Source organism: Ascaphus truei, chromosome 4 (genome assembly GCF_040206685.1).
Source record: "Ascaphus truei isolate aAscTru1 chromosome 4, aAscTru1.hap1, whole genome shotgun sequence".
NCBI lineage: Eukaryota > Metazoa > Chordata > Amphibia > Anura > Ascaphidae > Ascaphus > Ascaphus truei.
This window is the reverse complement of record NC_134486.1, coordinates 348,488,591-348,515,193: the sequence shown is the minus strand read 5'-3', so window position 1 is coordinate 348,515,193 and position 26,603 is coordinate 348,488,591. Positions and strand designations below refer to the sequence as shown.

Here is a 26,603-nt window from a genome sequence, read left to right as displayed (position 1 = left end):
ATGGGTCCAGCTTCTATGGACACAAGAAACTGATGCTATTTCAGCAAAGCGGCTTAGAAAGCGAAAGATGCCTGCTGACGCAACTGTACCTGAACCCCCCCCAAACACAAAAAGGCTAAAGTGGGAAAAGAACAAAAAGCTGCACCCACAACCCCAAAGGTGAAGAATCCAGGACCGATGTGGAGAAAGAAGAAGATGGCCAAAACCCCTTGCCATTTGAGTACCCAGGAAACCTGCTTCTGTGCCAGGCACCCCAATCCTCATCTCCCCCAACTCACTTCGCCATGAACCTAGCTCATCACAACTCAGTTCCTGCTCACCTTGCCTCGGATCCAGCTCAGCCAAACTTGGTCCTTGCTCACCTCGCCCCAGATCCAGCTTAGCCAACATTGGACTAACCACCACCAAAGTAGGAGCTCCAGTGGCCTAGGTGTAACCGGCGACTTGGACAGATGCAGATTGTCAATGTTGAGTGACTTTGCAGTGTTCAATTATGATTCCCCTGTACAGGATGGATGTACACCTATTCCACCTCAGCCGGAGCAGAGACGGGACAGACGAGACACACTGGAGGGAAAAATGGTCAATATGGTCTCTATTCTATTCTAGACCAACAGCAGCAGGAGAGAGCAAGACATCTGGAGGAACAAGACCCACCCCCTGTTTCTCCATGCCATACCCAGCTGATGCCCAATATCCCACACAAAAAGGAAATTGTGGCTATGAGCCCCAGTGACGCAGGAACAGACCTGCAGGAAATGCTCATTCCAGAGCAGTTATCTGTGCCTGCAATCCAAAGTACACCTGCTGCACCACGGGATCAAGGATAAGAGATGATCCGTGGGAATGATGTAGGTGACATCCAGCTTTACATATGTTACAGGGTATGTCTCTTTCTACCTGTCTTTCCCCCTATATGAAAGTCCCTGCTAGCTGCAGGCAATAACAGGTTAAATCTGAGGGCTTGTGAACCCCCTTGTGCTCCTCTTTGATGGACAGGAGTGCGGTGGTGACTCGTGGCCTGTGTAAGCCTATCAGGGATAGGTATCGACCATGAGCCCTTCCCTTCTGCATCAGAGGCAGAGCCAAAACTAATGAGTCCTGTTCCTGGTTCTGAGGAGAACAGAAGCAGAGGGCAGTGAGTCTCTCCTATGGCGGGATGAGTGGGCCCACACTCAGTCCTGGGACTGAGGGAACATCTGACCTGGAAGATGACCCCATACTATCTGGGTCAAGCACCATCCAGAGGTTGGAACCCTCTGAACCCTTGTACCGCTGTAAATATCTGATGTAGTGACTGCCAAATAAAGCTCCTTTGTTAATCATAAACCTGCCTGGATTGAGTCAGTGCATGGTGTGTATGACTGATGTGCTTCAGAGAGGACTGTCTCTGGTACTACCAGATCCCCTTGAAGCTGGAGGCACTGAACACCCAAAAGGAAAGAACTACAGATGAAATCCAAAAGCCTGTCCTCGTCTCCATCTGACCGCAGACAGCTCAGATCTCCTGAACCTAACAGGTATGCCTCAGCACCACACGGTAGCAATAGAGTGGATCTCTCAAAGGGTGGGGGAAAGAGTGCTACACATAATACCAACGGAAGCTTTGGCAAGATATCTTGCAAACTGCGGAGGACAGCTGAATCAATATGCCCAGATAATCTTCCAACACCATGTGACTTGAGCAATATGCCCAGTGATCCAAATGAGTCAACTATGACGGCTCCAGTGGTAAGAAGAGACCCAACAATTTGGAGAGCGATTTTAGATGAACTGAAGAAGCAGTTTAAATACACTGCCGCAGAATTTAATGGTATGAAAGACCCAATCAATGCACTATTACAGCATTAGAGGACTATGGTTTGGAGTCATCCAAGTGAAGAAGAATTAATGGTTTGAGTAAATAGTTTAAAAAAAAATTTCATTCAGTAATTTATTGCAGTCATTGTTTAATTCTTTTTTAAATCCTTGTTGCGCAGGTTTGGCAGGCTGTAAAGTAATTCATGCATCTATTTCTTCTCTAAATAACAATCTCACAATTATTTTACAGTTGAACCTGTAAAAAAGGCAGTAAGAACATGTTGGTTGAAGAAAATTGTATGAGTTAAAAAAGTATTTGATTTATTTTAGTCATTGTTTAATCCTTGTTTTCATCCTTTTTTTTTGTGCTGATTTTAGGCAGGCTGATGAATATCAACAGCAATAATGGATAATGAAGGTAATATATGCATTCCATTCAATTGTCAATAACTGCACTGTGCATGCGTTTCATATAGTTTGCATGTGCAGAAATGACACGCATATGTGTTTGAACCAGGTTCCATAGAACACGTATTTGCAGAAATTCAATGACTCACATACGCGTTCTATACAAGTTTATAAGTAGTATGCATTCCACACAGTGTAATTCATGCATCTATTTCTTCACGATTATTAATAAATAACGTTCTCACAATTATTTTACAGGTGAAACTGCATAAGAGACGGCCCAAAGATGTCGGTTTAAGAACATTGTGTATGTGGAATAAGATTGTATTATTTCACAAAGTCTTTGTTATTTATCTCTAAACTGTCATTTACTGTAATCTAATAGAAAAATGGCATACTATAAAAATATCTGTTAGTCATCTGACATTTTTAGTGGAATATGTGGTGGGTTATATTCAAATAAATGTGACATCATATATGAAATGAATAGCAATAAGGGATGGGTTACGTTTCATTTAGATTAAAGACACACTAGCACACGAGTGTCACCTATCTACTGCAGAGTACTATGACTGATGCTTATAAACGATTTGCATATGTTTCGCTTGAACTTTAAAAAATGAGCAAAAACTCAAAAAGTTTGGTAGAACTTTTTAGCCCAAAAATTATAAGAGAAATTCGACATTACAAGCAAAAAAATCATTCCCTCCCCAGCAAAATCCATATTTCTGCTTTATGCAACATAGGCTATGTCTTCTCTTGGGCCCTAACAGTATAAGTTTCATTCCCACTGGGTGGCAATAGGCAGTAGGGATAGCCTTGGATTGACATCCCAATGAATCCATGACCCTCAGTTCGGAGAAGGCCACTTTATGTTCCACGATGGCTGCACATAGCCCGCATCCCTGGTCCAGGGACTTCATCACAGAAGTCGTCATCTGGGGTGATACTCAGTCCCGGTCTTCTGGGTAGAGCATCAGCTCCGATGTTCAGGGGTCCCAGCTTGTACTTCAACGTGAACCAATAGTTTGAGAGGGCGCCAGCCATCTCTGGCTGGTGGCGTCCAGTTTGGTGGATGTCAATATGTACGTCAACGGATTGTTGTCCATGTACACTTCAACGGTGGCTCCATACAGGTAGTCATGGAGTTTGTCCACTTGAGAGCGAGGAATTCCAACTTACGGACAGTATAATTTTGCTCGCTGGTGGTCAAACTGCGGCTGACGTAGGCCACTGGTCGAAGGCCAGCCGGGTACTTCTGGTGCATGACTGCACCCAGGCCGTTGAAGCTCGCGTCCACAAGAAGGATGTAGGGGTGCTCGGGATCGGCATAAACGAGAAAGGGTGCCTTCGTTAAACTTTTCTTCAGGCTGATGAATGCCTTTTCACAGTCGTTCATCCACTTGTTGTCGAACAGCAATCGTGCCGATGTGGCCTTCCACCCTGTCTCCTCAGGGTATATTTTGAGAAGGTTGTTGAGGACCTTCACTTTTCTGGAATATCCCTCCACAAAATGGCGATAGTATCCATAGAATCCAAGGAATGAGTGTAGCTCCATGACGTTTTCTGGTCTTGGCCAGTTCACCACGGATTCAACTTTGGTGGGGTCAGTAGCTGTCCCATGTGCGGACACTATGTGTCCCACATAGGTCACTGATGTGCGGCAGAACAGGCATTTGTCTAAAGACAGCTTTAAGCCTTCCTGGCCCAGCCGATCCAACACTTTCAGTAGCCGTTATTCATGTTCATCCAGAGTCTTGCCGAAGACAATGATATCGTCCAGGTAGACTAAGCATTCCCGTGGGTTCATGTTGCCGATGGTCTTCTGGAATGTTGCTGGGGCACCACAAATGCCTTGCGGAATGCGAGTAAATTGGTAGAAGCCAAAGGGACATACGAATGCTGTCTTTTCTTAGTCTTCAGCACTCACTGGTACCTGGTAGTACCCAGATCTCAGGTCCAGTTCACTGAACCACTGGCTTCCCTACAGCGCGTTGAGAATTTCTTCAATCCGCGGAAGGTTGTACTGGTCAGGCACGGTACGGTTGTTCAGGTAGACTAAGCATTCCCGTGGGTTCATGTTGCCGATGGTCTTCTGGAATGTTGCTGGGGCACCACAAATGCCTTGCGGAATGCGAGTAAATTGGTAGAAGCCAAAGGGACATACGAATGCTGTCTTTTCTTGGTCTTCAGCACTCACTGGTACCTGGTAGTACCCAGATCTCAGGTCCAGTTCACTGAACCACTGGCTTCCCTACAGCGCGTTGAGAATTTCTTCAATCCGCGGAAGGTTGTACTGGTCAGGCACGGTAAGGTTGTTCAGGGTCCGATAGTCAACACACAATCGGACCAACCCATTCTTCGTCCCCACCACCACGATCGGTGATGCGTAGGGGCTACGGTGTGCGGTTACAATGCCCAGCGTCTCCATCACTTGTAAGTCGTCTCTCACGTCCTCCACATCTTTGGGAGCGATATGACGGGAACACTCCCTGAAGGGCAGGGTATCACTTAGCCTGATGGAGTGCTCTTTATTTCGGCTGCAGCCCACATCCATGTCCTTGGTGGAGAACACTCTCCGGTGTTTTTCCAACTTGGCCGTTAGCCGATTCTTCCACTTGGCGGACAGGGTTGATTCCCTGAAGTCGATTGCTAGCTCAGCTGGTTGGTCTTGCACGGCAGCGGTATTCAGTTGCGCGGCCATCACTTCGACGGGAGTACATCACTTCGACGGGAGTAACTGGGTATATTCTACCCAACCGTTGACCTTGGTCGGTGGGCATGGTGTACAGAGAGATGTTTTGAATAAACACCTTGATCTTCCCTGTCGGTATTGAGGACTTTCATTCTTGTATCTCGGGCACAAGCCTGTAACCTCGGTTGGTGTCCTCTTCTGGCGTATACGCTCCAAAAAGAAGAGATGATCGGCCTCGTCTCAGCCCAGATAGCAGCAGGCTGCATACATGACCTTCACTCTCAATGGTGGAATTTCAGGCAATCCCTTGGAGCGATTGAACGGTCCCCATATCCCTCTTGGGCCGATATCTTGCAACACTCTTCTCTTAGTACTGGGAGGATTTGTAAGGCAAACAGGGGTAGTTCGCCAACATCTTACAGGTATGCTCTTATCATCGCCCGCACCACATTGGTGTTGGTCCCCAATATGAGCAGGGAGCTTGGGTGTTCTCGGGCCTCGGGGCATATCAGTGCCTCTACATCCATGGAGTTATACTTGCCGGGTTTCAGCTGTGGTATTTCCTGCCGAACCTTCACCACGTCGTCAATGGGGTAGTCCTCATTGCTGACTCCCCACAGCTTCATCTTGTCCGCCGACTGCAAGGGCAAGTGCTTAAGATGTTGCTTGTAGAATGACCGGTATACAGTGGTAACTTGGGTCCCGGTGTCCAGCAACGCTGATGCATATATGCCGTCCAAGAGGATGTGTATGATGGCGGCCAATCCCACGCGATTGTAAGCGTCCAATGGAAGTGTTTCATTGGGGCTTGGCGCTGGGGTGCTCTCTGAGGATGGGGGGGGGATGTTTCTGCCGACTGGACCTTGCAGATCATGGTTTTATGATGGGATGTCCTAGTTTTTTTTCTGGGCAGGTCCGAGAGAAGTGGCCCGTCTGGCCACACTGGTAGCAGATTAATTCGTCCGGTTCACCTCGGGTCTGTAGGTAGGCGATCCTCTCTTAGGCATCCTAGATGTGGTGGCTTGTGCTTTGGGAGGAGGGTCGTCTTCGGTGCCTTCCGCCTCCATGGTCCTTGAGGCAGACGCCCCTTTGGACTCTTCCTTGTGGTGCTCCTTGGACTTTTTAGGAGTATGCAAGCGGGTATATGCCTCGTGCCCCTTCACTAGTACTAATAGCTCTTCAAAGGTAGGGGGCGGTCCTTGAAGTAGGGCGCACTGGATCATAATAACGATGTGGTGGGTAGGAGTGGCCCCTCGAAGGAATTGCTTGCGACGATATTCATCCACCGTGGAGGCTTGAATTATATTGTGATTCCGCAGCTTCCATAGAACCAACTGGATACGTTGAATGAAGGTGGACAGGTCTTCCCCGTCCTTCTGTCTGAGGCCAAAGTATTTGGACCACAGTTCGCTTTCAGCTTAGTCTATCCCATAGACGCGCATCAGCAAGTCCACGATCCTGTGTGCCGAGATGTCAGCATTCTGATCGCGGTGCATGCTCACCATGGTGGAGGCTGGAGGTTGGAGGCTCCATTATCTGCTGCCACATCTTTGGGAGCGATATGACGGGAACACTCCCTGAAGGGCGGGGTATCACTTAGCCTGATGGAGTGCTCTTTATTTCGGCTGCAGCCCACATCCATGTCCTTGGTGGAGAACACTCTCCGGTGTTTTTCCAACTTGGCCGTTAGCCGATTCTTCCACTTGGCGGACAGGGTTGATTCCCTGAAGTCGATTGCTAGCTCAGCTGGTTGGTCTTGCACGGCAGCGGTATTCAGTTGCGCGGCCATCACTTCGACGGGAGTAACTGGGTATATTCTACCCAACCGTTGACCTTGGTCGGTGGGCATGGTGTACAGAGAGATGTTTTGAATAAACACCTTGATCTTCCCTGTCGGTATTGAGGACTTTCATTCTTGTATCTCGGGCACAAGCCTGTAACCTCGGTTGGTGTCCTCTTCTGGCGTATACGCTCCAAAAAGAAGAGATGATCGGCCTCGTCTCAGCCCAGATAGCAGCAGGCTGCATACATGACCTTCACTCTCAATGGTGGAATTTCAGGCAATCCCTTGGAGCGATTGAACGGTCCCCATATCCCTCTTGGGCCGATATCTTGCAACACTCTTCTCTTAGTACTGGGAGGATTTGTAAGGCAAACAGGGGTAGTTCGCCAACATCTTACAGGTATGCTCTTATCATCGCCCGCACCACATTGGTGTTGGTCCCCAATATGAGCAGGGAGCTTGGGTGTTCTCGGGCCTCGGGGCATATCAGTGCCTCTACATCCATGGAGTTATACTTGCCGGGTTTCAGCTGTGGTATTTCCTGCCGAACCTTCACCACGTCGTCAATGGGGTAGTCCTCATTGCTGACTCCCCACAGCTTCATCTTGTCCGCCGACTGCAAGGGCAAGTGCTTAAGATGTTGCTTGTAGAATGACCGGTATACAGTGGTAACTTGGGTCCCGGTGTCCAGCAACGCTGATGCATATATGCCGTCCAAGAGGATGTGTATGATGGCGGCCAATCCCACGCGATTGTAAGCGTCCAATGGAAGTGTTTCATTGGGGCTTGGCGCTGGGGTGCTCTCTGAGGATGGGGGGGGGATGTTTCTGCCGACTGGACCTTGCAGATCATGGTTTTATGATGGGATGTCCTAGTTTTTTTTCTGGGCAGGTCCGAGAGAAGTGGCCCGTCTGGCCACACTGGTAGCAGATTAATTCGTCCGGTTCACCTCGGGTCTGTAGGTAGGCGATCCTCTCTTAGGCATCCTAGATGTGGTGGCTTGTGCTTTGGGAGGAGGGTCGTCTTCGGTGCCTTCCGCCTCCATGGTCCTTGAGGCAGACGCCCCTTTGGACTCTTCCTTGTGGTGCTCCTTGGACTTTTTAGGAGTATGCAAGCGGGTATATGCCTCGTGCCCCTTCACTAGTACTAATAGCTCTTCAAAGGTAGGGGGCGGTCCTTGAAGTAGGGCGCACTGGATCATAATAACGATGTGGTGGGTAGGAGTGGCCCCTCGAAGGAATTGCTTGCGACGATATTCATCCACCGTGGAGGCTTGAATTATATTGTGATTCCGCAGCTTCCATAGAACCAACTGGATACGTTGAATGAAGGTGGACAGGTCTTCCCCGTCCTTCTGTCTGAGGCCAAAGTATTTGGACCACAGTTCGCTTTCAGCTTAGTCTATCCCATAGACGCGCATCAGCAAGTCCACGATCCTGTGTGCCGAGATGTCAGCATTCTGATCGCGGTGCATGCTCACCATGGTGGAGGCTGGAGGTTGGAGGCTCCATTATCTGCTGCCACATCACCTCCTCGTAGCAGGGCCTTTCATCTAGTACTTTGAGGGTGTGTTCTCTCCAGGAATCAATTCATTCTTTGCCCACAGCGGTGGGGGTCATCCCGGAGAAGGCCTTTCGCTTCCTATAGTTTTGTGCCTGAGATGACATTGTTAAGGCCTCCACTAGTTGCGGCAGGGTTACTCCCAACTCGGAGCTGCTAGTTGACAGGCGACTGTAGTGTGCTGGCCCTTGGCTAGGTGCCGGCATAGGTCTGCTCTCATAGCGGTTGAAGGTAGTTGGCAGTGGCGGAATATTGTCTGGGCGGGATGCCTCTAGCAGGGCACTTGGGGTGAAGGTCACCCTGGGCATGGGTAATTCTGCACGGATGGGAGTATTAGAAGCCGGAGCTGGGGTCCTCCATCCCCCGGAGAGGTGGGGGAAGGTGGATGCCTCAAACGGGGATGTGAGGGCGGTAACATTTTATACTGCCATCACGTGGCTGGGTGGTTCTCGGACTTTCAAACCCCAGGCATGGACCTCCTGTCTTGAGGGCACAAACATGATGGAGAAATTGATTTACTTTAATTTGACTGCTGAGTCGGGCACCCCAGGTCTGAAATCTCAGCAGTGCCTCCAAATGTAGCACAGTTTCCCCCACCCTATGGGAGATATGGTGGCTACTGAATGTGTTTGGTGCGTTACCCGTGGTTCACAGGAGGCCTGAACCTCCGCTGCAGGGAGCCTGGGGTGTATCTGATCCGTCTGGTGACAGCGCCTCCACCTGTGCGGAATCCTACTATGTTGGATAACCCAGTCACAGGACCCAGTGCAATAATATACACACACTGATATAGATAACAGTTTACTGCATGCATATGAAAAAGAAATAATAATATAACACCCACACCAAATAGGCCACACACAACCATAACCCCACAGTGCCCTCCAACACAGTGTCCATACTCGGATAGGATATTCCCCCAAAGTACAGAGGTGCCCCATGGCACCCAACCACCCTGGTGTCTACAAGAGTCAACCCACCCAATGTGTGTGACAGCGCTGCCCACAACTAAAGTGTGATCTGTTGGTGCACTTGAAGATACCTGCTGGGTGCTCCAGCACCCGGTAGCACCAACTGAAGACAAGGGGGCCGTTTGGTCCCACGCCATCGTCGTCAGCGATGAGTCCGTCTCTAGTGGTGTCAAGCTGGAGTGTCCCACCATAATAGTCTCTCTGTCTATGGTGATCTGGTCCCAGACCACAAGATGCCAGGTTGCCGTCACATCCTGGCTGTGTCCCTCACGCTTGTACTACAGGGCAGTGTCCCCATCTATTGGGATGGTCCCTGCAGCAGCCAAAAGCTCAAAGGGGGAGTCGTGGTCTAGCTGGGGCCTAAGAGGTTCTCTGGCCTAGTGCAGGGGTCACAGAGACCCTGAACACACACCCTACCCTCTCCTTGTCCCAGCTCCGACTGGCGTGCTCCTCAGCCCGCAAAATGTATCTATCTGTGGCAGGGGACTTCCTTGCAGCCCTATTGGCTGTGCTCCAGCACCTGACTAGCTGCCCCTGTGCATTGTGGCGTTTGTAGTCCCGTGGAGCCTCGTTGCCTGTAATGGCCACCGGGCTGTCAGTACCCTTCTGCGTATGCACAAGGTATCACTGCGCATGCTCGAGCATAAACAACATGGTAGCGCCCTGCAAAGGGAGCCTCCGGTGATCCGCTCGCCATCCTGAATCCCGGCACTGCCTCAGCCTCCCCCCGCACTCACCGGAGGCGCGCACTCCGCCACCGGCACCTGCGCGCCCCCGCAAAACTCGCGGAGTTAAGGGGATATGGGGAGCTCCGATTGAGAACCTGGCCACATACCCTTCTATCTTTTATTAAGAATCAACATATGAACAGAGCGGAATCAGTAGCCAAGACTTGCATCAAAGTGTAAATTACAACCAAGCAGTGTTAAGCTAAGTATTACTATTTGTGCCTATACATAATTGTATTTTAGTTTCTGCATATACCCTCTAAATCCCTTTATGCTTTAAGCCTTTTGAGTCCTTTTTAGTTTTTTATGTACAGTTTTTATGTACAGTAGATCTGATTTTAATTCTTGTCTTTGTGTGCTAACTATTGTCTTGTTTCCTTGTGACAATTTATTTGACATTTACTGTATTTCAACAGCACACGCTTTGAGTCATTCATTCTTTAGTATATAGCAGTTTGCATTAAGTTTACATAACAACAGTTGACCCAGTTTGATTTGAAAGCTGCAAGAAGTCCCTCACAAGGCCCTGCATTTGTTCAACCTGCTGTAGCTCATCTTGGATTAGACCAAGCAATTTGAGGTTTGCCTTGGATCCTATTTTAACTCAAATTGCTACTAAAAAACACTTGCAGACACTGTTCGAAAACCACACAGCTGTCATACAATATTTGGCTGCATACCAAGTACAGCCATGATTATCTCCAGGAAAAATGAGTCAGTTCCCTGGTTAGATTATAAGACTAAGCACTAGGCTTCTCAGAAAGCCTGAACTGTATAGCATTCATGTCATAAAAAAAACAGTACTTCTAACACTCTGCATATCCTATTCTTATACTGGAACTGAAGCAGTGTGCAAATCACTTTATCCAACTACTGAATGCATATTACAGCTCTATGTTGTTAAAAAGCCAAAGAATGTTTTTCTCAGTCATTGTGTATACATTCGTGTATACATTCCAATGTTTAAGGCATATACATTCAATGGATCCTGACAAAGACATTTGTTTAGGTGGATGAAACAAAAAACAAAAACTTATACATGTTTATTACTTTTAATACACAAATGGCATTGGTCTGAACTGGAACTGCTGACACATTTAGGGGCACATGAATATGTCTCCCACAATATAGTTTTTTTTGTCCAAAATAGAAAATGAAAAAGCAAACATTTTAAACACACATCCATATATTCCCCTCCTCACTGTTAGAGCTTTACACCGTTCTGCTCCTCCTTACATCTCAGCCCTAATTTCTCGCTATGCACCATCCCAACTCTTGCGTTCTGCCCAAGGATGTTTTCTCTCTACCCCCTTTGTATCCAAAGCCCTCTCCCGCCTTAAACCTTTCTCACTGACTGCCCCACACCTCTGGAATGACCTTCCCCTCAATATCCGACTAGCACCCTCTCTATCCACCTTTAAGACCCACCTTAAAACACACCTGCTTAATGAAGCATATGAGTAGCTCCATGGCTGATACTTTACACCTCATACATTAACCTTGGCCCCCTGCAGGCACACTTACCAGAACGCCCTCCTACTGTCTCTGTACGTTCTTTCTACCAACCAATTAAATTGTAAGCTCCTCGGAGCAGGGATTCCTTTTCCTAAATGTTACTTTTAAGTCTGAAGCACTTATTCCCATGACCTGTTATTTGTATTATTTGTTATTTATATGATTGTCACGTGTATTACTACTGTGAAGCGCTATGTACATTAATGGCGCTATATAAATAAAGATTTACATACTGTCACGATTGTGCTCGCCACAAACCGAGACCGGACCGCGGGGCTGAGGCATGGTTATATAATGACCGACCTTAGTCCACGCAGACTGATCCGGAGTGCGCAGTTCGTAGTCGTACATAGCAGGGTCTGGATTAGAGAAGGCAGCATCGTCGTTATTCAGGCAGGAGTTCGGCAACAGGTAGACAGGAGTTCCCCGCTTCAGCTTAGGAGCGTGAGTGCGGGAGTGGCCTCTGTGAGGAGCGGCCTTGGCCCATAACGCCGGTCTCAGCAGGGGAAGACATCAGGCTGGCCGAAGTACACCGCAGGGCAGCGTCGGGGAAAACCAACTCTTCAGCACAGATAACCAAAGCAGGCTTCTGCGTGAGAAGCAGAATACCTCAGGATACTCAGGCAGTCAGGCCTCTGCGTAGAAGCAGGCCTCTGGATACTCAGCAAGTCAGGCCTCTGGATACTCAGCAAGAACGAGAGAGATAGTACACAAAAGACAAGCCTTAATGCTTGTGGCTGAACACTAACGTCCAAGGAAGGAATTTATGCTCGGCACTGATTCAGTGCCAAAGCCCAGCATATAAAGGGCGGAGATCCAATCACAGGAGGAGGGTGTGTGAGTATTCCTCCAATAATGGAGCACAGGGCAGAAGCTGCAATGAGAGGCAGCACATGTGCCATTGATTGTCAGAGGAAGCCTTTGTAACTGCAGAGGTCTGCAAGGCTGGAGTCAAAGGCAGGAGTGGATTCCTTACACATACATATTTTATGATTCTTAATAGCCTGCAATATAAATATAATATCCCAATCTCTTAATTATATTCAACGTGCTGAATGAATCCAGCGATACAGTGTCAGTAACCCTTGCATATTTTTAATTGAATAGAAGGGATTTTTATTTGAAAATTTTGGCCAAAACTTGACAAGCCTACCAGCCTCACCAAAGTTATCTGCAAATATAAAGTCCTACGTTAACAATAAGGATTTACCTTATCTAATGACTTGGGCTTCCCTGGTTTCTCTCTTTCATATTTATGGGAGAGAAATCTCACACCCACATTTTTAACAATTAGTGGATCATCTGTGAGTAATATAATAAGCTGCAAGAAGTAAGACAATGACTGTTAGACTGTTAGACTACATACATTTTTATGCAGAAACTAAAAGGGTAACGAAAAAATATACTTGTGCACATGCCATGGGCTGGTGCAAGGGTATTACAGATGCAGCCACGAGTATTAGAACTCTTGCCTTGGAAATTCTGGGGCAGTCTCACAGTAAATGCCTCAACATTACAGCAACATTTCTGTGAGATTTTTAATGGCCCAGTTTGAGTGGGACTGCAGGGACCCCCCACTGTGTTAATCCGATGGGCCATTAAGAATCTCGAAGAAATGTTGAGGTATTTACTGTGAGACTGTGTTCTAATACTGGTGGCTGCATCTGTAGGTACCCTAGGCAAACCTTCAGCCTTGAGCAACCCCCCAATTAACTTTGCCCCGGTCCCAACACAATCCCCTCTCTCCACACCCCACCTCTCTCCTCCTTTTTCTGTCTTCCCCATTATTTTCCTCACTCCCTCCTTTCTCTTTCTCTCCTGTAACTCCCATTCTTTCCCCCCCTTCTCTCTCCTCACCCCATTCTCCCTCTCTTCCCCTGCCCCAATTTTCTTTCTCCCCATCCCCCTGTCAGGAAGCAGGGCTCACGCAACACCTCCTTACCTGCCTCGGAGGTCGTTCCTGCCGCCCCTCGCTCCCCGCTGGTGCATCCTCGGCGTGGGATTCGGCGATCTCGCCTGACGCTGGCTCTTGCGTCCGCCATGTTACCGGGGCGTGCGCAGGAGGATCTTACACAGCGCGACTCCTGCAGTAATTTATTCACTCCTCCCTTCTTCTAGCCACGCCCCCCTTGTACAGCTGCAGCCCGCTCCTGCTCTCACACTCCACAGCTGATCACAGGCAAGGATCACAGCCTGCACCAGTCACAAGGCGCTCCACGGCACCCCCCCGCTCTGCCTCCTTCCCTGATTGGTCCCTCCACGTATATTACCTCTGTTCTCCCTGGGAATCATTGCTCTGCATAGCTTCTGCTAGTTGGGCTAGTATTCGTGTGTGCTCTTGTTCTTCGTGTACTTCAGGTTTGACCCGGCTTGGCTTTCGACTCTTCCTCTGGCTCTGGACCCCGGCTTACTCCTCACAACGCAGTCTCTCTCCGCCCTTTGATCTCGGCTTGCCTCCTCTACCTCCCGGACCTCTGGCACTCTCGACCCCTGGCTACGGCAATCACCACGATCCTTCTACCTCCGGACACGGCAAGTACCTTTGGTTCTATTACTAAAGACTCCTGGCCTGGCAACTAATTACCACACTCCGGACACGCCCCTCTGCTGCTGGTGCGTGGTATTATACTTTCCACCTCAGTCTTGGGACGGGTCTGGTCAGTGGGCAGCACTAACGTGACATTATGCAGAGCCCAACCGACGCAGACCAGATCGAGACTGATGAACCTACCCTAGACCAAATTCTCTCGGCTCTGGTGCTACAGAACCAAACCATGTCCACCCAGATCTCTGACCTTGCTCAGCGGCTAACCAACCTTTCTCTCCAGGGTGCACCACCTAGCAGCCGCACCAGAGACCAAGATACCCGCACCGAAACCCTACGCTGGCGATCCGCAGGCCTGCCGCGGATTCCTAAACCAGTGTGAGGTCCAATTCGAGATGGCGCCTCTTCAGTTCACCACGGGACGTAAGAAAGTGGCTTATGTGTACTCCCTCTTGACTGGTGGCGCCCTGGCGTGGGCTTCTCCGATTTGGGAATTACGGCCAGAGATAACCAAAGACTATGTTCTCTTTCGTCAGGAATTTCAGCAGGTGTTTGACACTCCCCCACGCCAGGATATGGCCTCTTCTTGCCTTCTTCTTTTGTCACAGGGGCACCGCTCCGTGGCCAGATGTGCTCTGGAATTCCGGACCCTAGCAGCTGAGACCCGTTGGAACCAGGAGGCACTCATCGCCGTCTTCTGGCAGGGGTTATCGGATACAGTAAAGGACGAAATCGCCCCCCATCCCAGGCCAGGAGCGTTGGAGGAACTGATTGCTCAGGCTATCCGAATGGATCAGCGCCTCCAGGAGTGACGCTCCGAACGCCAACGTCCTCATTTTGTGCCTTTGGTCGCCCCCTTTCCTAGGTTTCTTCCAGTTCCAAGATCTCAGTCGTCCCGGTTCCCAGCCCTGGAACCCCCGGAGCCTATGCAACTGGGTACTCAACGGACCCGACCGCCGATACAACAACTCCGAAGGGACCGTGGCTGTGCTTCTATTGCGGAACTCCGGAACACCTGATTCGGAATTGTCCCCTGTGTCCGGGAAACGACTCCACCCAGTGAGTGTAAAGGGGCTCTCCCTGGGTGCCATTTCTCCATGCCCCCTTTCCAGAGATGAGCTCCCCAAGAAGCTTTTAATTCCGGTCACTCTTTCGGGCCCTTCATTCCGCGCCTCTGCGGCCGCCTTTGTTGATTCTGGGGCAGGTGGGAACTTTGTGGATCAGGAATTCACAAAGCTTAATAATATTCCATTCATTAGGAAGAGAGTACCCATCGGACTGGAAGGGATCGACGGTCAACCCTTGAACCCGGCCTTCATTTCTCTCGAGACGATTCCCCTCACCTTATCTTCCACCGATGGCCACACTGAAACCCTTACGTTGGATGTGATTCATTCCCCCGGGACCCAGGTAACCCTTGGCCTACCTTGGCTCCAGCAGCACAATCCCCGTATTGACTGGAGGGCACGCACAATGGGACTTAAGACCAAAGGAGTTACTTATCTCTAGCACCACCCCTCCCATGCAACACGCGGGGATTATGGTTCCATCAACTCCTAAGATCGACCTACCAGAGGCCTACTCCAATTTCCTGGATGTCTTTTGCAAGACTAGAGCTGAAGTTTTGCCCCCCCACAGGTCCTACGACTGTCCTATCGACCTGATTCCTGGCGCTACACTTCCTAGATCCAAGTTCTATCCTCTCTCCGTTCCAGAGACCAAGGCCATGGACGAATATATCCGTGAAAACCTTGAGAAGGGCTTCATACGCCATTCATCCTCCCCCGCCGGTGCCAGGTTTTTTTTCGTTAAAAAGAAGGACAACTCTCTTCGACCTTGCATCGACTATCGGGGCCTCAACCCGATCACGGTCAAAAACCGGTACCCTCTTTCCCTCATATCCGAACTGTTTGACAGACTCCAGGGGGCTAAAATCTTCACGAAATTGGACCTCCGTGGGGCGTACAACCTTATTCGTATTCGGGAGGGTGACGAATGGAAGACCGCCTTCAATACATGTAGCGGTCACTACGAGTACCTGGGGATGCCCTTCGGGCTCTGTAACGCCCCAGCGGTCTTTCAGGACTTTTATAAATGAAATCTTTCGAGACGTACTCAATTCTTTTGTTATCGTATACCTAGACGATATACTCATCTTTTCCAACAATCTCCAGGATCATATTCGACACACCAGGCTCGTCCTTTCCTGCCTTCGTTCCAATCACTTGTATGCCAAAATGGAGAAATGCCTCTTTTATCTGTCCTCTACTCCCTTCCTTGGATACATCATCTCGGACAAAGGTTTCTCTATGGACCCCGAGAAACTCAAAGCCATTCTCAACTGGCCACAACCCAATTCCCTCAAGGCTATTCAACGTTTTTTAGGCTTTTCGAATTAATATTAAAGGTTTATTCGGAATTTTTACACCATAATTGCACCCATCACCGCTCTCACGAAAAAAGGAGTCGACCCCTCAGCTTGGTCCCCTGAGGCAGCCTCAGCCTTCGAAACTTTGAAACATACATTAGTTTCCGCCTCTATTCTTTGACATCCTGACACGAGTCTGCCCTTTATCCTGGAGGTTGATGCATCGGATTGCAGGAGCCGTGCTCTCTCAAAGATCTTCTCTGCAAGACCAGTTGCACCCCTGCGTTTTTTTCTCAAAATTTTTTCCCTCTGCTGAGAAGAACTACGATGTGGGCAATAGAGAACTGCTGGTTATTAAGATGGCTCTTCCTGAGTGGAGACACCTTCTGGAGGTGTCTAGAGAGCCAATTTCTATTCTTAATGACCATAAGAACCTTCTTTATATTGAGACTGCACATCGCATGGGCTCCCGCCAGGCTCGCTGGGCACTCTTCTTCTCCAAATTTAACTACACCCTATCATACATCTCGGGCACCAAGAACGTAAAGGCGAACGCTTTATCCAGACAGTTCTCTCCGGAGGAGAGACCTGAAGAAGTTCCCGAGACTATTCTTCCCAAGGGACTTATAATTTCTGCGGCCTCATTCAACATTCTGGACAAGATCCTTGGGGCTCAAAGGAACATTCCTTGTGGTGTAGAGGTACCAGGAAGGAGGCTGTATGCTGCTCATGAATTTCGTCCCAAAATCTGAGAGTGGGGTCATTCTGCAAGACACCCCGGCTTCCGAAAAACCCTGGATCTTATCCAACGCTAGTACCATCCGGGAATTCACCAGCACTTGTCCCACTTGCGTTCAAAGCAAAGCCCTTCGACAAAACCCCTCTGGCTTAATTATGCCTTTACCCATTCCGGAACGCCCCATGTCCCATATCTCTATGGACTTCATTGTTGAATTACATAGATCTAAGGGGATGAACACCATCTTAGCAGTAATAGATCGCTTTTCTAACCAAGTACACTTTATTCTCCTCAAGGGCCTGCCCACCTCACCCACCCTCGCGGACATTTTTTCCAAGGAGATTTTTCGGATTCATGGGATTCCCACTTCTATAGTTTCGGACAGGGGCTCCCAATTCGTATCCAGGTTCTGGCGAGCCTTCTCCAAAATACTCGGAATTTCACTATCTTTTTCCTCAGGATATCATCCTCAAACAAATGGGCAAACGGAGAGAGTCAACCAGACGTTAGAGCACTATCTGCGTTGTTTTCTGTCTGTGACCCAAGATGACTGGTCGGAACTGCTGCCTTGGGCAGAGTTTGCTATCAATTCCATGAAGAACGAATCTACCCGCGAATCCCCATTTTTTTTATAAATTACGGATTCCATCCTGCTCGTCTTCCCATCTCCAATACTCCCTCAGCAGTGCCAGCTGCCGACGAACGGATTTCCTTACTTCAGGACTCTTGGACTAAGGTTCAGTCATCTCTCCAGGAGTCTGCAGGAAGGTTCAAACTCCAGGCTGATCGACGTCGCCAAGCTTCTCCCAGATACAAGCCAGGGGATAAGGTCTGGCTTTCGGCAAAAAATATTTGTCTAAAAACTCCTACCCCAAAATTGGCACCTAAATTTCTGGGACCCTTTTCCATACTGGAACAAATTAACCCTGTCTCCTTCCGTCTACAACTTCCACCAGCAATGAGGATACCCAATGTTTTTCATACCTCGTTATTGAAGCCTTTTGTACAGAGTACTCTCTTTCCAGATTATACCCGTAGACCCGACCCTGTAATAGTTCAAGGACACGAGGAGTACGAAATACAGTCTATAGTGGACTCACGCCTCTCCAGGGGGAAGGTCCAGTTTCTAGTACACTGGAAGGGCTACGATCCGGAGGAACACACCTGGCTTCCCCGAAGTCATATTCACGCTTCTACACTCTTAAAACGCTTCCAGAAGAAGTATCCATTAAAGTCTTGGATGGATTGACCAGAATCCAATCCCGGGGGGGGGGGGTACTGTCAGGAAGCAGGGCTCACGCAACACCTCCTTACCTGCCTCGGAGGTCGTTGCTGCCACCCCTCACTCCCCGCTGGTGCGTCCTCGGCGATCTCGCCCGACACTGGCTCTTGCGTCCGCCATCTTGCCGGGGCACGCGCAGGAGGATCTTACACAGCGTGCACCTCCGGCAGTAATTTATTCACTCCTCCATTCTTCTAGCCACGCCCCCCTTGTACAGCTGCAGCCCCGCTCCTGCTCTCACACTCCATAGCTGATCACAGGCAAGGATCACAGCCTGCACTAGTCACAAGGCGCTCCACGGCACCCCCCCGCTCTGCCTCCTTCCCTGATTGGTCCCTCCATGTATATTACCCCTGTTCTCCCTGGTAATCATTGCTCTGCATAGCTTCTGCTAGTTGGGCTTGTATTCGTGTGTGCTCTTGTTCTTCGTTTACTTTAGGTTTGACCCAGCTTGGCTTTTGACTCTTCCTCTGGCTCTGGACCCCGGCTTACTCCTCACGACGCAGTCTCTCTCCGCCCTTAGATCTCAGCTCACTTCCTCTACCTCCCGGACCTCTGGCACCCTCGACCCCTGGCTACGGCAATCACCACGATCCTTTTACCTCCGGACACGGCAAGTACCTTTGGTTCTATTACTAAAGACTCCTGGCCTGGCAACTAATTACCACACTCCGGACACGCCCCTCTGCTGCTGGTGAGTGGTATTATACTTTCCACCTCAGTCTTGGGACGGGTCTGGTCAGCGGCCAGCACTACCGTGACACCCCCGTTCTCTGTCCCCTTCCCCATTCAATCTATCTCCCACCTGCCCCCATTCTCTACTCCCTCCCCATTCTCTCTCTCCCCCTTCTCACCATTCTATCCCCCCTTCCCCTCTTCTCTGCCCCCCATTCTCTCTTCCTCCTCCCTCCATTCTCTCCCTCGCCCTTTCCTTATTCACTCTCTCTCTCCCTTTCCCTATTCTTTCACCCTCTCCTCCCCCATTCCTTCCCTTCTCAGCCGCCATCCTCCTCATCAGTTTTTTGCCACCCCCCGAATTTTTGTCACTCTAGACCAGGGGTAGGCAACCTATTTCTCAATGTAGCCACAGGTGTGGCGAATTAGAAGTGAAAACAGCCACATAATGTAAAAATTGAGGTATTATGTTGCACATGTGCAAATTTTAAACACACTGTTTGAACAAGTTTATAAATTCTCAGGGCCGTTCTATAGTGTGTGCGCCCGTGCGTATGTTGTGAGCGAGTGAGGTACTGTGTGTATGTGTGTATATGTATGTGTGTGTGTGTGTGTTATAAATACGTTTGAAATAAATAATGAAATGCTTTAATAATTTTTTTATTAACATTGTACGTACATACATACATACATACACATATACATACATTTCAGTGGTGGTAGTGGCGTAAAATCTTTATTTTCCTCATCTTCCCCCCTGTCGGCCGGTTCCACGCTCCCTGCCATGCACGGCACCATTATAGAAAGGCTGACTAACCTCAGCCAACTATAACTGCCACGCGCGCGCATGGCATAGCAAGCACACGCACTATAGAACGGCCCTCAGACCGCAACCCCCCTCATCATCTCACGCCCCTCTTACGCCACCACCACTTCCCTCCTCATCATCATCTCCTCACCCCCTCATCATCACCATCTCGTTTAACCCCCCCTCATCACCATCTCATTTACCCCCCCTCATCACCATCTCATTTAACCCCCCCTCATCATATCCCAGCCCGCCTCACATCTCTCCCAGCCCCCCTCACATCTCTCCCTGACCCCCTCACATCTCTCCCTGACCCCCTCACATCTCTCCCAGTCCTCCCATCCATGCCTACCTTGTCCGGTAGTAGAATCTCTTGAGTCAGAGCAGGAGCAGCACAGGGAGAGGAGCGGTGAGGTAGCAGCAGACAGGAAGTTCCGGGTCAGGCTGCTAGATGGCGCACCTCCCCAGACTCTCACTCAAGTAATTATGTTACCGGCTTATACTTTCAGGCCGGTGCCGCACACCACCTCCCGCGCCGCATACCATCTTCCACTGCAGCATATCATCTCCCCCTGCCGCCTGTTAGGAAAGTTAGAAAAAACCCTCTCCCTCCCTCCCCCCTCCACCCCCCCCCCCCCACAGGGAGTCCCGGCGGCCCTGTTCGCCACAGTTTCTCTGCCAATTCGTCACAAGTGGCGACAGGGTTGCCCACCCTGGCTCTAGACGACCACCTAGTTGGCCTAGATTATTTAACCAGCCCTGCACATGCCAAATAGTGAAACATCCAATGCTTCACCAAAGTAATCTTTTTCAAGTGGGTCCTTCATGCTTCTAGAAATGCTGTAGTCATAATGATGAAAACAGTTTTAAGTAGTGCACGTGGTTTTAATTATGATCATGTAACTTTACAAACTATTCTCTTGCATTATTCCAGTTTTGAAACCTGAACACACGGGATATTATTATATCAATAATGTTTGCCAAGCGAAAAAATGTCCAAGGAAATCCTAGAGGAGAGCAGCATTTGCATAAGAAATTGGTCAGTTCATTTCAAACGTGTCGTTATTCCTAATTATATACATTATTTATGTTGGTATAATTATACAGAATATATACTGTATTCCAAAATGCCCATTCTCCTCTTATCACACGGCAGGATTTATTGATCAACTCATTATCCTCATATTATTGATTTGTACTTGCTGGTTGCTATATATCAAGTCTGATCTTGTCTAAAAAGCCGATTTTGAACATGTTTTAAATATATTAAGCTAGTTTGCCTCTCATTTAACCTTGACATTTGGGGCGGGGTCTGGAGGAGTCAGATATTGTTCACAGCATCTCTCGGGCAAACAGATCAGTGTCAACTGTAAGATGTTTGATTACCAGTTTTCGTTAATTTAATACAAGAAAGAAAATAATGTGATGTAAAACCTATGTAGTGCTGCTTCCCCCCCCCTGCTCCCCCAAATGGGAGATCTTGCCTAAGCTACAGGTGTTGTGGTGCTTGTTACCTGGGAGGGTCCTGGAGAGATGAGGGTCCGCGAAGGTAAGGGGAAACAGGACAGGCTTTTCGTGATCCTTCAGGTTCTTTTTTGTGGTGTCAGCGTCTCCAGTCAAAGCAGGCTCAAGGGTTCCTGGAGACAGTCCCCATCATGACAGACTTCTCTCTCATACCCCTACCCAATAGACTGTTACTTAGGCAGTGGTATATAAATAGGATTCTTTATTGAAGCAGCCCCTGCAGCTGGTTTTACAGCGCATGCATCATATTTTAGAATGGGTCCCAGACCTCTGGATGGTGCTGGCCTTCTTGCAATATTGAGGCCTTGTGCTCTGTACAGGTCTTGGGCTGCACTCAGCACCAGGAGGAGCTGAAGGCATGTCTCAACCCCAGGAGGGGCTGATCTGGATTCAATATAATTTGGAACACTTCCTCCCTAAGGCACAGAGGGAGAGGGCACAGAGTCTGCACCATGATTGGCTGTACAAAGACCCAGTTTCACCTCCACCCCTGTCACTAAGAGAGGCGGCATGAGGGGGTTAAACCCACAGGATAGCCTGTCACTGCCTGTAGCTACTTGGGCTTACGTGACAGGGAGGCAGAACGATAGCCATGACCAGCCATAACTATACTCTCCCCTAGGTGAAATTCCCATGTCCCCACTGGGATCAAATTTGGGGCACCAGCCAGTAACCTGGAGCCTGCAATACAGAAACAGTTTACAGCAGATGTCACGAAATAACCAATATACTGTACACAGACATGCTAACCCATATCATCCACTTATTACAGCGATGATGATATAACAATTCTTCCAACGGGAAGAAGGATAGAATCCTGACAAAATAATATTATTGAAATGGACTGGTGGGGGTCTCTGGAGAAGGATTGAAAGTGATGCTCAGTTTCCATTTTGTAAAGTCAGTTATGTCTAATATCCATTTTGTGAGTAAAAATGTGTCTGGTGTAAATGAAAGATTTCGCTCCTAAGTTGATTTACGACTGTGCATAAAGTAACGCCCACATTCCTAGTGAGAGTTGGTACCTGGAACCTATTCATAGCTGTTTTGAGGCCAGTTCTAACCAGGCTTAATGAGCTGTAAGATGATTGGTTTAAGAATTAAGGAGTGGTTAGTATAATCTGCCTAGTAACAGTTTTAGACAAAGGAACCAAAAATGTATAAAGGTTGCTGCCTGGACACTCCCTAGCAGAGAGTCTATTTGACTTTGCTGTATGATCATACTATGTATTAAATAAACTTCTCATTATCCAACGAACCCTTGTTTGTGAGTTTACAAACAACGACAATCCCTACTTGTAATACTTAGGATCGGGTTTCATTACCAACCGCCCATCGAAGATCTTGGTCCAGATGAAGTACACTTTAGGCGAACCAGGCCTCTGTCTGACTTCCATCCTATTCTTATAAATGCACATACCCACTAACCGCTCTGCCATAATGGAGCATATTTTATACTCTGTGATAAATTCTTTGTGGCTGTTTTTGGAATGGAGATAATCTGACAGCCCATTTGAGCCAATCATGCCTGTTGTCTTCTATTTCCTGCATGATAGGCTCAGTTACATACGGGAATTCGTACCCATTAGACAGATGGTACCTGAGTGTCACGGCAACTTGTGATAGGATATAATACACAACAAATAACTGGGTTGAATTGAACACGACTTAGATATAATAAAGAGAGTTTTTTCCTTAGGTGAACACACAAGATAGTACAAATAACAGACAAGAAATAACACTTACTTAGGGAGGGGAATGATGAAGTAATCAGGAAACAGGATTAGCAATTCATCCAGCAATCAGGCATCAAGTAGTTGGTAAAATTGAAGACAATGAGCATAGGACTGACACTGGTTTATATGTAATTCCAGTCCTATACCTTATCATTGAGTGCAGATCATTGGAGAACAATTACCTGCACCCAATCTCTAACGTGGGAACATTGATAGATCATGCCCCCCAGCTAGTTGGCAGATGCGTACTTCTTGCCCTGGGGGTCTCATTTCCTTAGCCCCACACAAAAGTCAGGGCGCCTACATGTCTACCAGACCTGGATCTGGTCAGGAAACCCTTTGTCTGTAAGTGTGAATTATAACACTTACAGACCACTCAAGCCCTGCGTTTCTCCACCCTAATGTATACAGCCAGAGTGGCTGAACCTTTGATCAGGGGGTCTGTTGTTGACAATGGGTCACCCCCCTGAGCATTTACATTAAACAGATTCAGAAACCTTCGCGGGCTTTCATCCCCGCTTCGAAATACAATACATTTTTCAATATCAAGATATATTAAAATAATCTGTTCGGCTGGACCAAGCGGGCTGAAACTTGCCAGTCCCTCATGCCGGAGGTGACTCTCCATGGTGGCCAAGTTTCAGCTCTCTGTGACCCGCTGAGCCGGAGATACAAAAATACAGTTTAAAACTCTTATTAACTTTAATGCAGGATTCTCCGCTCTAACTAAAATAAATCTCTGCTTTTCACTCTCCCATAGAAATCAACGGGCTCCGCCGCTATAGTCTTTCAATGGAGTAACTCCTCCATTGAAGTCTATAGGAAAACCACAATTCTTTACATTCGCCCATACTCCGTCTGGTTGATCGGAGAGGGCTGGAAATGGCCATGCAGTCATGCCGGAACCGTGACTACATGCGACCCAAATCTCAACCCTCTGGTCCTCCCAGAACCGGAGATATAGGCTTACACATTTTACCCTTTCGGACTTAGCCGTTTTTTCACGCTGCTCTTCCCTCAGCCATTGGAGTAAATGGCGCGACCCTCTTGGCGAGCGCGACCCTTTACGGGGGTCCTTAATCCTCGGACCCGGTGGTTGTCGAGTGTGGGGGTTCCTAGGATCTAGGGGCAAAAATAATTTTATTTCTGGGTGCCCTAGAACCTAAGTTTCCCACGCCAATTGTGTTTGAACTTGAACTAGTGTGATAAAAGCTCTTTTTCAGATATTGTATCTGCTTCTGCGGTTTGCGGTTTGGATGGCTGCCAACCCGTTCCTGGAAGTCCGCGTCGAGGAATCCCCATTGAAATGAATGGCTCCATTAACTTACAATGGGGAACCGCCGCTCCTCCTCTCGGGCGCCACCTGCTGGTCTTCTATAGAAACGGGCCCAAACCGCCGGATTCGCCATAGGATTGAATGGAGCTGCAATGGCGACCTATGGGAAACTGAAAAATGGAGCCTGAAAAGGCGGGAACATGGAACAAATCACTTCCTAACTATTAACTCTTCTCCTCCTGAACGGATCCCAGTGTGTGTGTTGGTGCAGACACTGGAATGGTGACAATACATTATTACAGGGGAATGCACATTTGGATTTTGCAGCAAGGTAAAACCACATTCCTGGACCGCAGTCCAGTTAACCCCTTGCCTCCCTGGAGAGGTCAGGGGTTGGCCATATGAGGTGCAACCCTTTTAATACTGGGCCAATCCCCGTCTCCCCCTACACTGAGTAGTATAGCCCGGTCTGCTCGGCTAAATTTTTATATTTTGCGGCCAGCTCCTTGGCCAGGCAGAACCCAAAATTTAGGCTCACTAAGTTCCACCTCTTGGTACAAGATGGAGGGTCCCTTAGGTATCCGTACCTACCCCGAACTTGATCTCCTCTACCCTTTTTACGGAGGGCTTCAGCTACTTCCTCAGTTGTAAATTGACATTCCTCCCACCAGTAATTAACTGCCTGACCCTCAACCAGCAGTAGCCGGGTCCTGTTCATACTGGCAGCGTAACCCTGAAACATAGGATCCCACCAATAAAGGGGTTCCCCGGACAGATGTTCTAGATTTGGGCTACTGGATCTATTGTCCATCTGAGAGGACACTCCAGATGTACTAGCTGACTGTTGTGATAGAGAGGAGTCTCTAAAAGACCTGAATGACCCAGGGGAACTAGCCACTGGTATGCAACTGGCCGCAGGTATTTCTCCCTCTGACTCGTCAGACATACCCCACTCACCCCCAAAATCCCAATCCCTTACATCAGTGGAAAACTTAGGGGACAGTTCATCACTGGGAAAATTGGACAGCACCAGGGTGCATGCAGCAGGGGCATGACTATTATCCACCACTCGGCCAGGTGTAATAGATGGGTTCATGGCACAGTCCTGAACAGGGGTGGCAGGGGATGGAACAGTGTGGCTAAAGGTCAATGGTTGAGGCCTAAAAGTGTCCTGGACAAGTCCCTCTGGAGTGGGTTTACCATTACTCCAAGGTGGTTTTATTGTGGCAGACATATGGGCCGGTGAAGGGACATGGGCAGCTGGGGCCGATGAACAGGGCATATCAATGCCCATGACCAGTCCAGGGTTGGCAAACTTACCACGACCCTTAGGGGTCCTGTTTAAAAGATTGACTCTGGCCTTTAGCATTGATATAAGTTAGTATGTTTGAATATCAAAAGGTGTTTTTTTTTCTCCCCCTCTGTGTTGTTAATTGACCAACTGGAACAAGCTGATTTATTGGGGAGGGGGAGGGTCATGTGACTGCTTTAGCTGTATAAAACTAATACCCCTCCTGCATTTGCAGGAACTGCATTGCCATGATATAATGAGCCATTGAAAGTGAGCTTTTAAGTGACAAGTTATAGTTAGACTATAGTTGGACTAGAGGTGACTGGTGACTGCATCTTTCTGCAAACTCTTTTACTCACGACAACAAACGGTAAGCTATTCAGATCACACTATGATCCCATTCTTGCTAACCTGCATATTTTAACCCCCCGCCCCTTTACAACTTATTTCACTGCAGCCTCTCCCAAAACTGACTGCACAATACACTGAAACCCTGAACTGACTCTAGCATTGCAATGCACCAAAACATTTGACAAGGAACAGGCACACCCCTGCTGTTTAGTCTGCACACACTCACTTTGTTCACAACAGCTCCTTGCAGCACTGCCTACCTCTGGCATAATGAACCTGCTATGTATCTTAACTTTTTTTTTTCTCCTGGCCTCATGGAGATGTTACTCCCTCTATCCACTACAAACTCCTCCATCCTGGCCCACACCCAACATCACCATACACCATGGACTACTCAAAAGCCTTGCACTATCTACTGAATGTTGGTGGAGAACTCTAAAAAGCAGCACACCAACCACTGCTCACTCTAATGGCAAATACCACAAATTTACAACCTCCAAACAACTACCCAAATTCCTACTCATACTGTTACTCTCTTTCGCAGGTGA

The 26,603-nt window shown here is 48.5% G+C and overlaps 1 long non-coding RNA gene across 2 annotated transcripts; it reads left to right on the top strand.

Annotated features, from left to right (window-relative positions):
- Positions 1 to 1,541: 1,541 nt before the first annotated feature.
- On the top strand, positions 1,542 to 21,001 carry LOC142492145 (uncharacterized). 2 transcript variants are annotated; one of them, XR_012800775.1, is made up of 4 exons: positions 1,542 to 1,813; positions 2,179 to 2,218; positions 2,467 to 2,515; positions 20,812 to 21,001. It is a non-coding gene; the product is annotated as an uncharacterized LOC142492145 (long non-coding RNA). The 2 variants fall into 2 exon arrangements; XR_012800774.1 differs by lacking the exon at positions 20,812 to 21,001 and having other exon boundaries at positions 2,467 to 2,699.
- Positions 21,002 to 26,603: the final 5,602 nt, after the last annotated feature.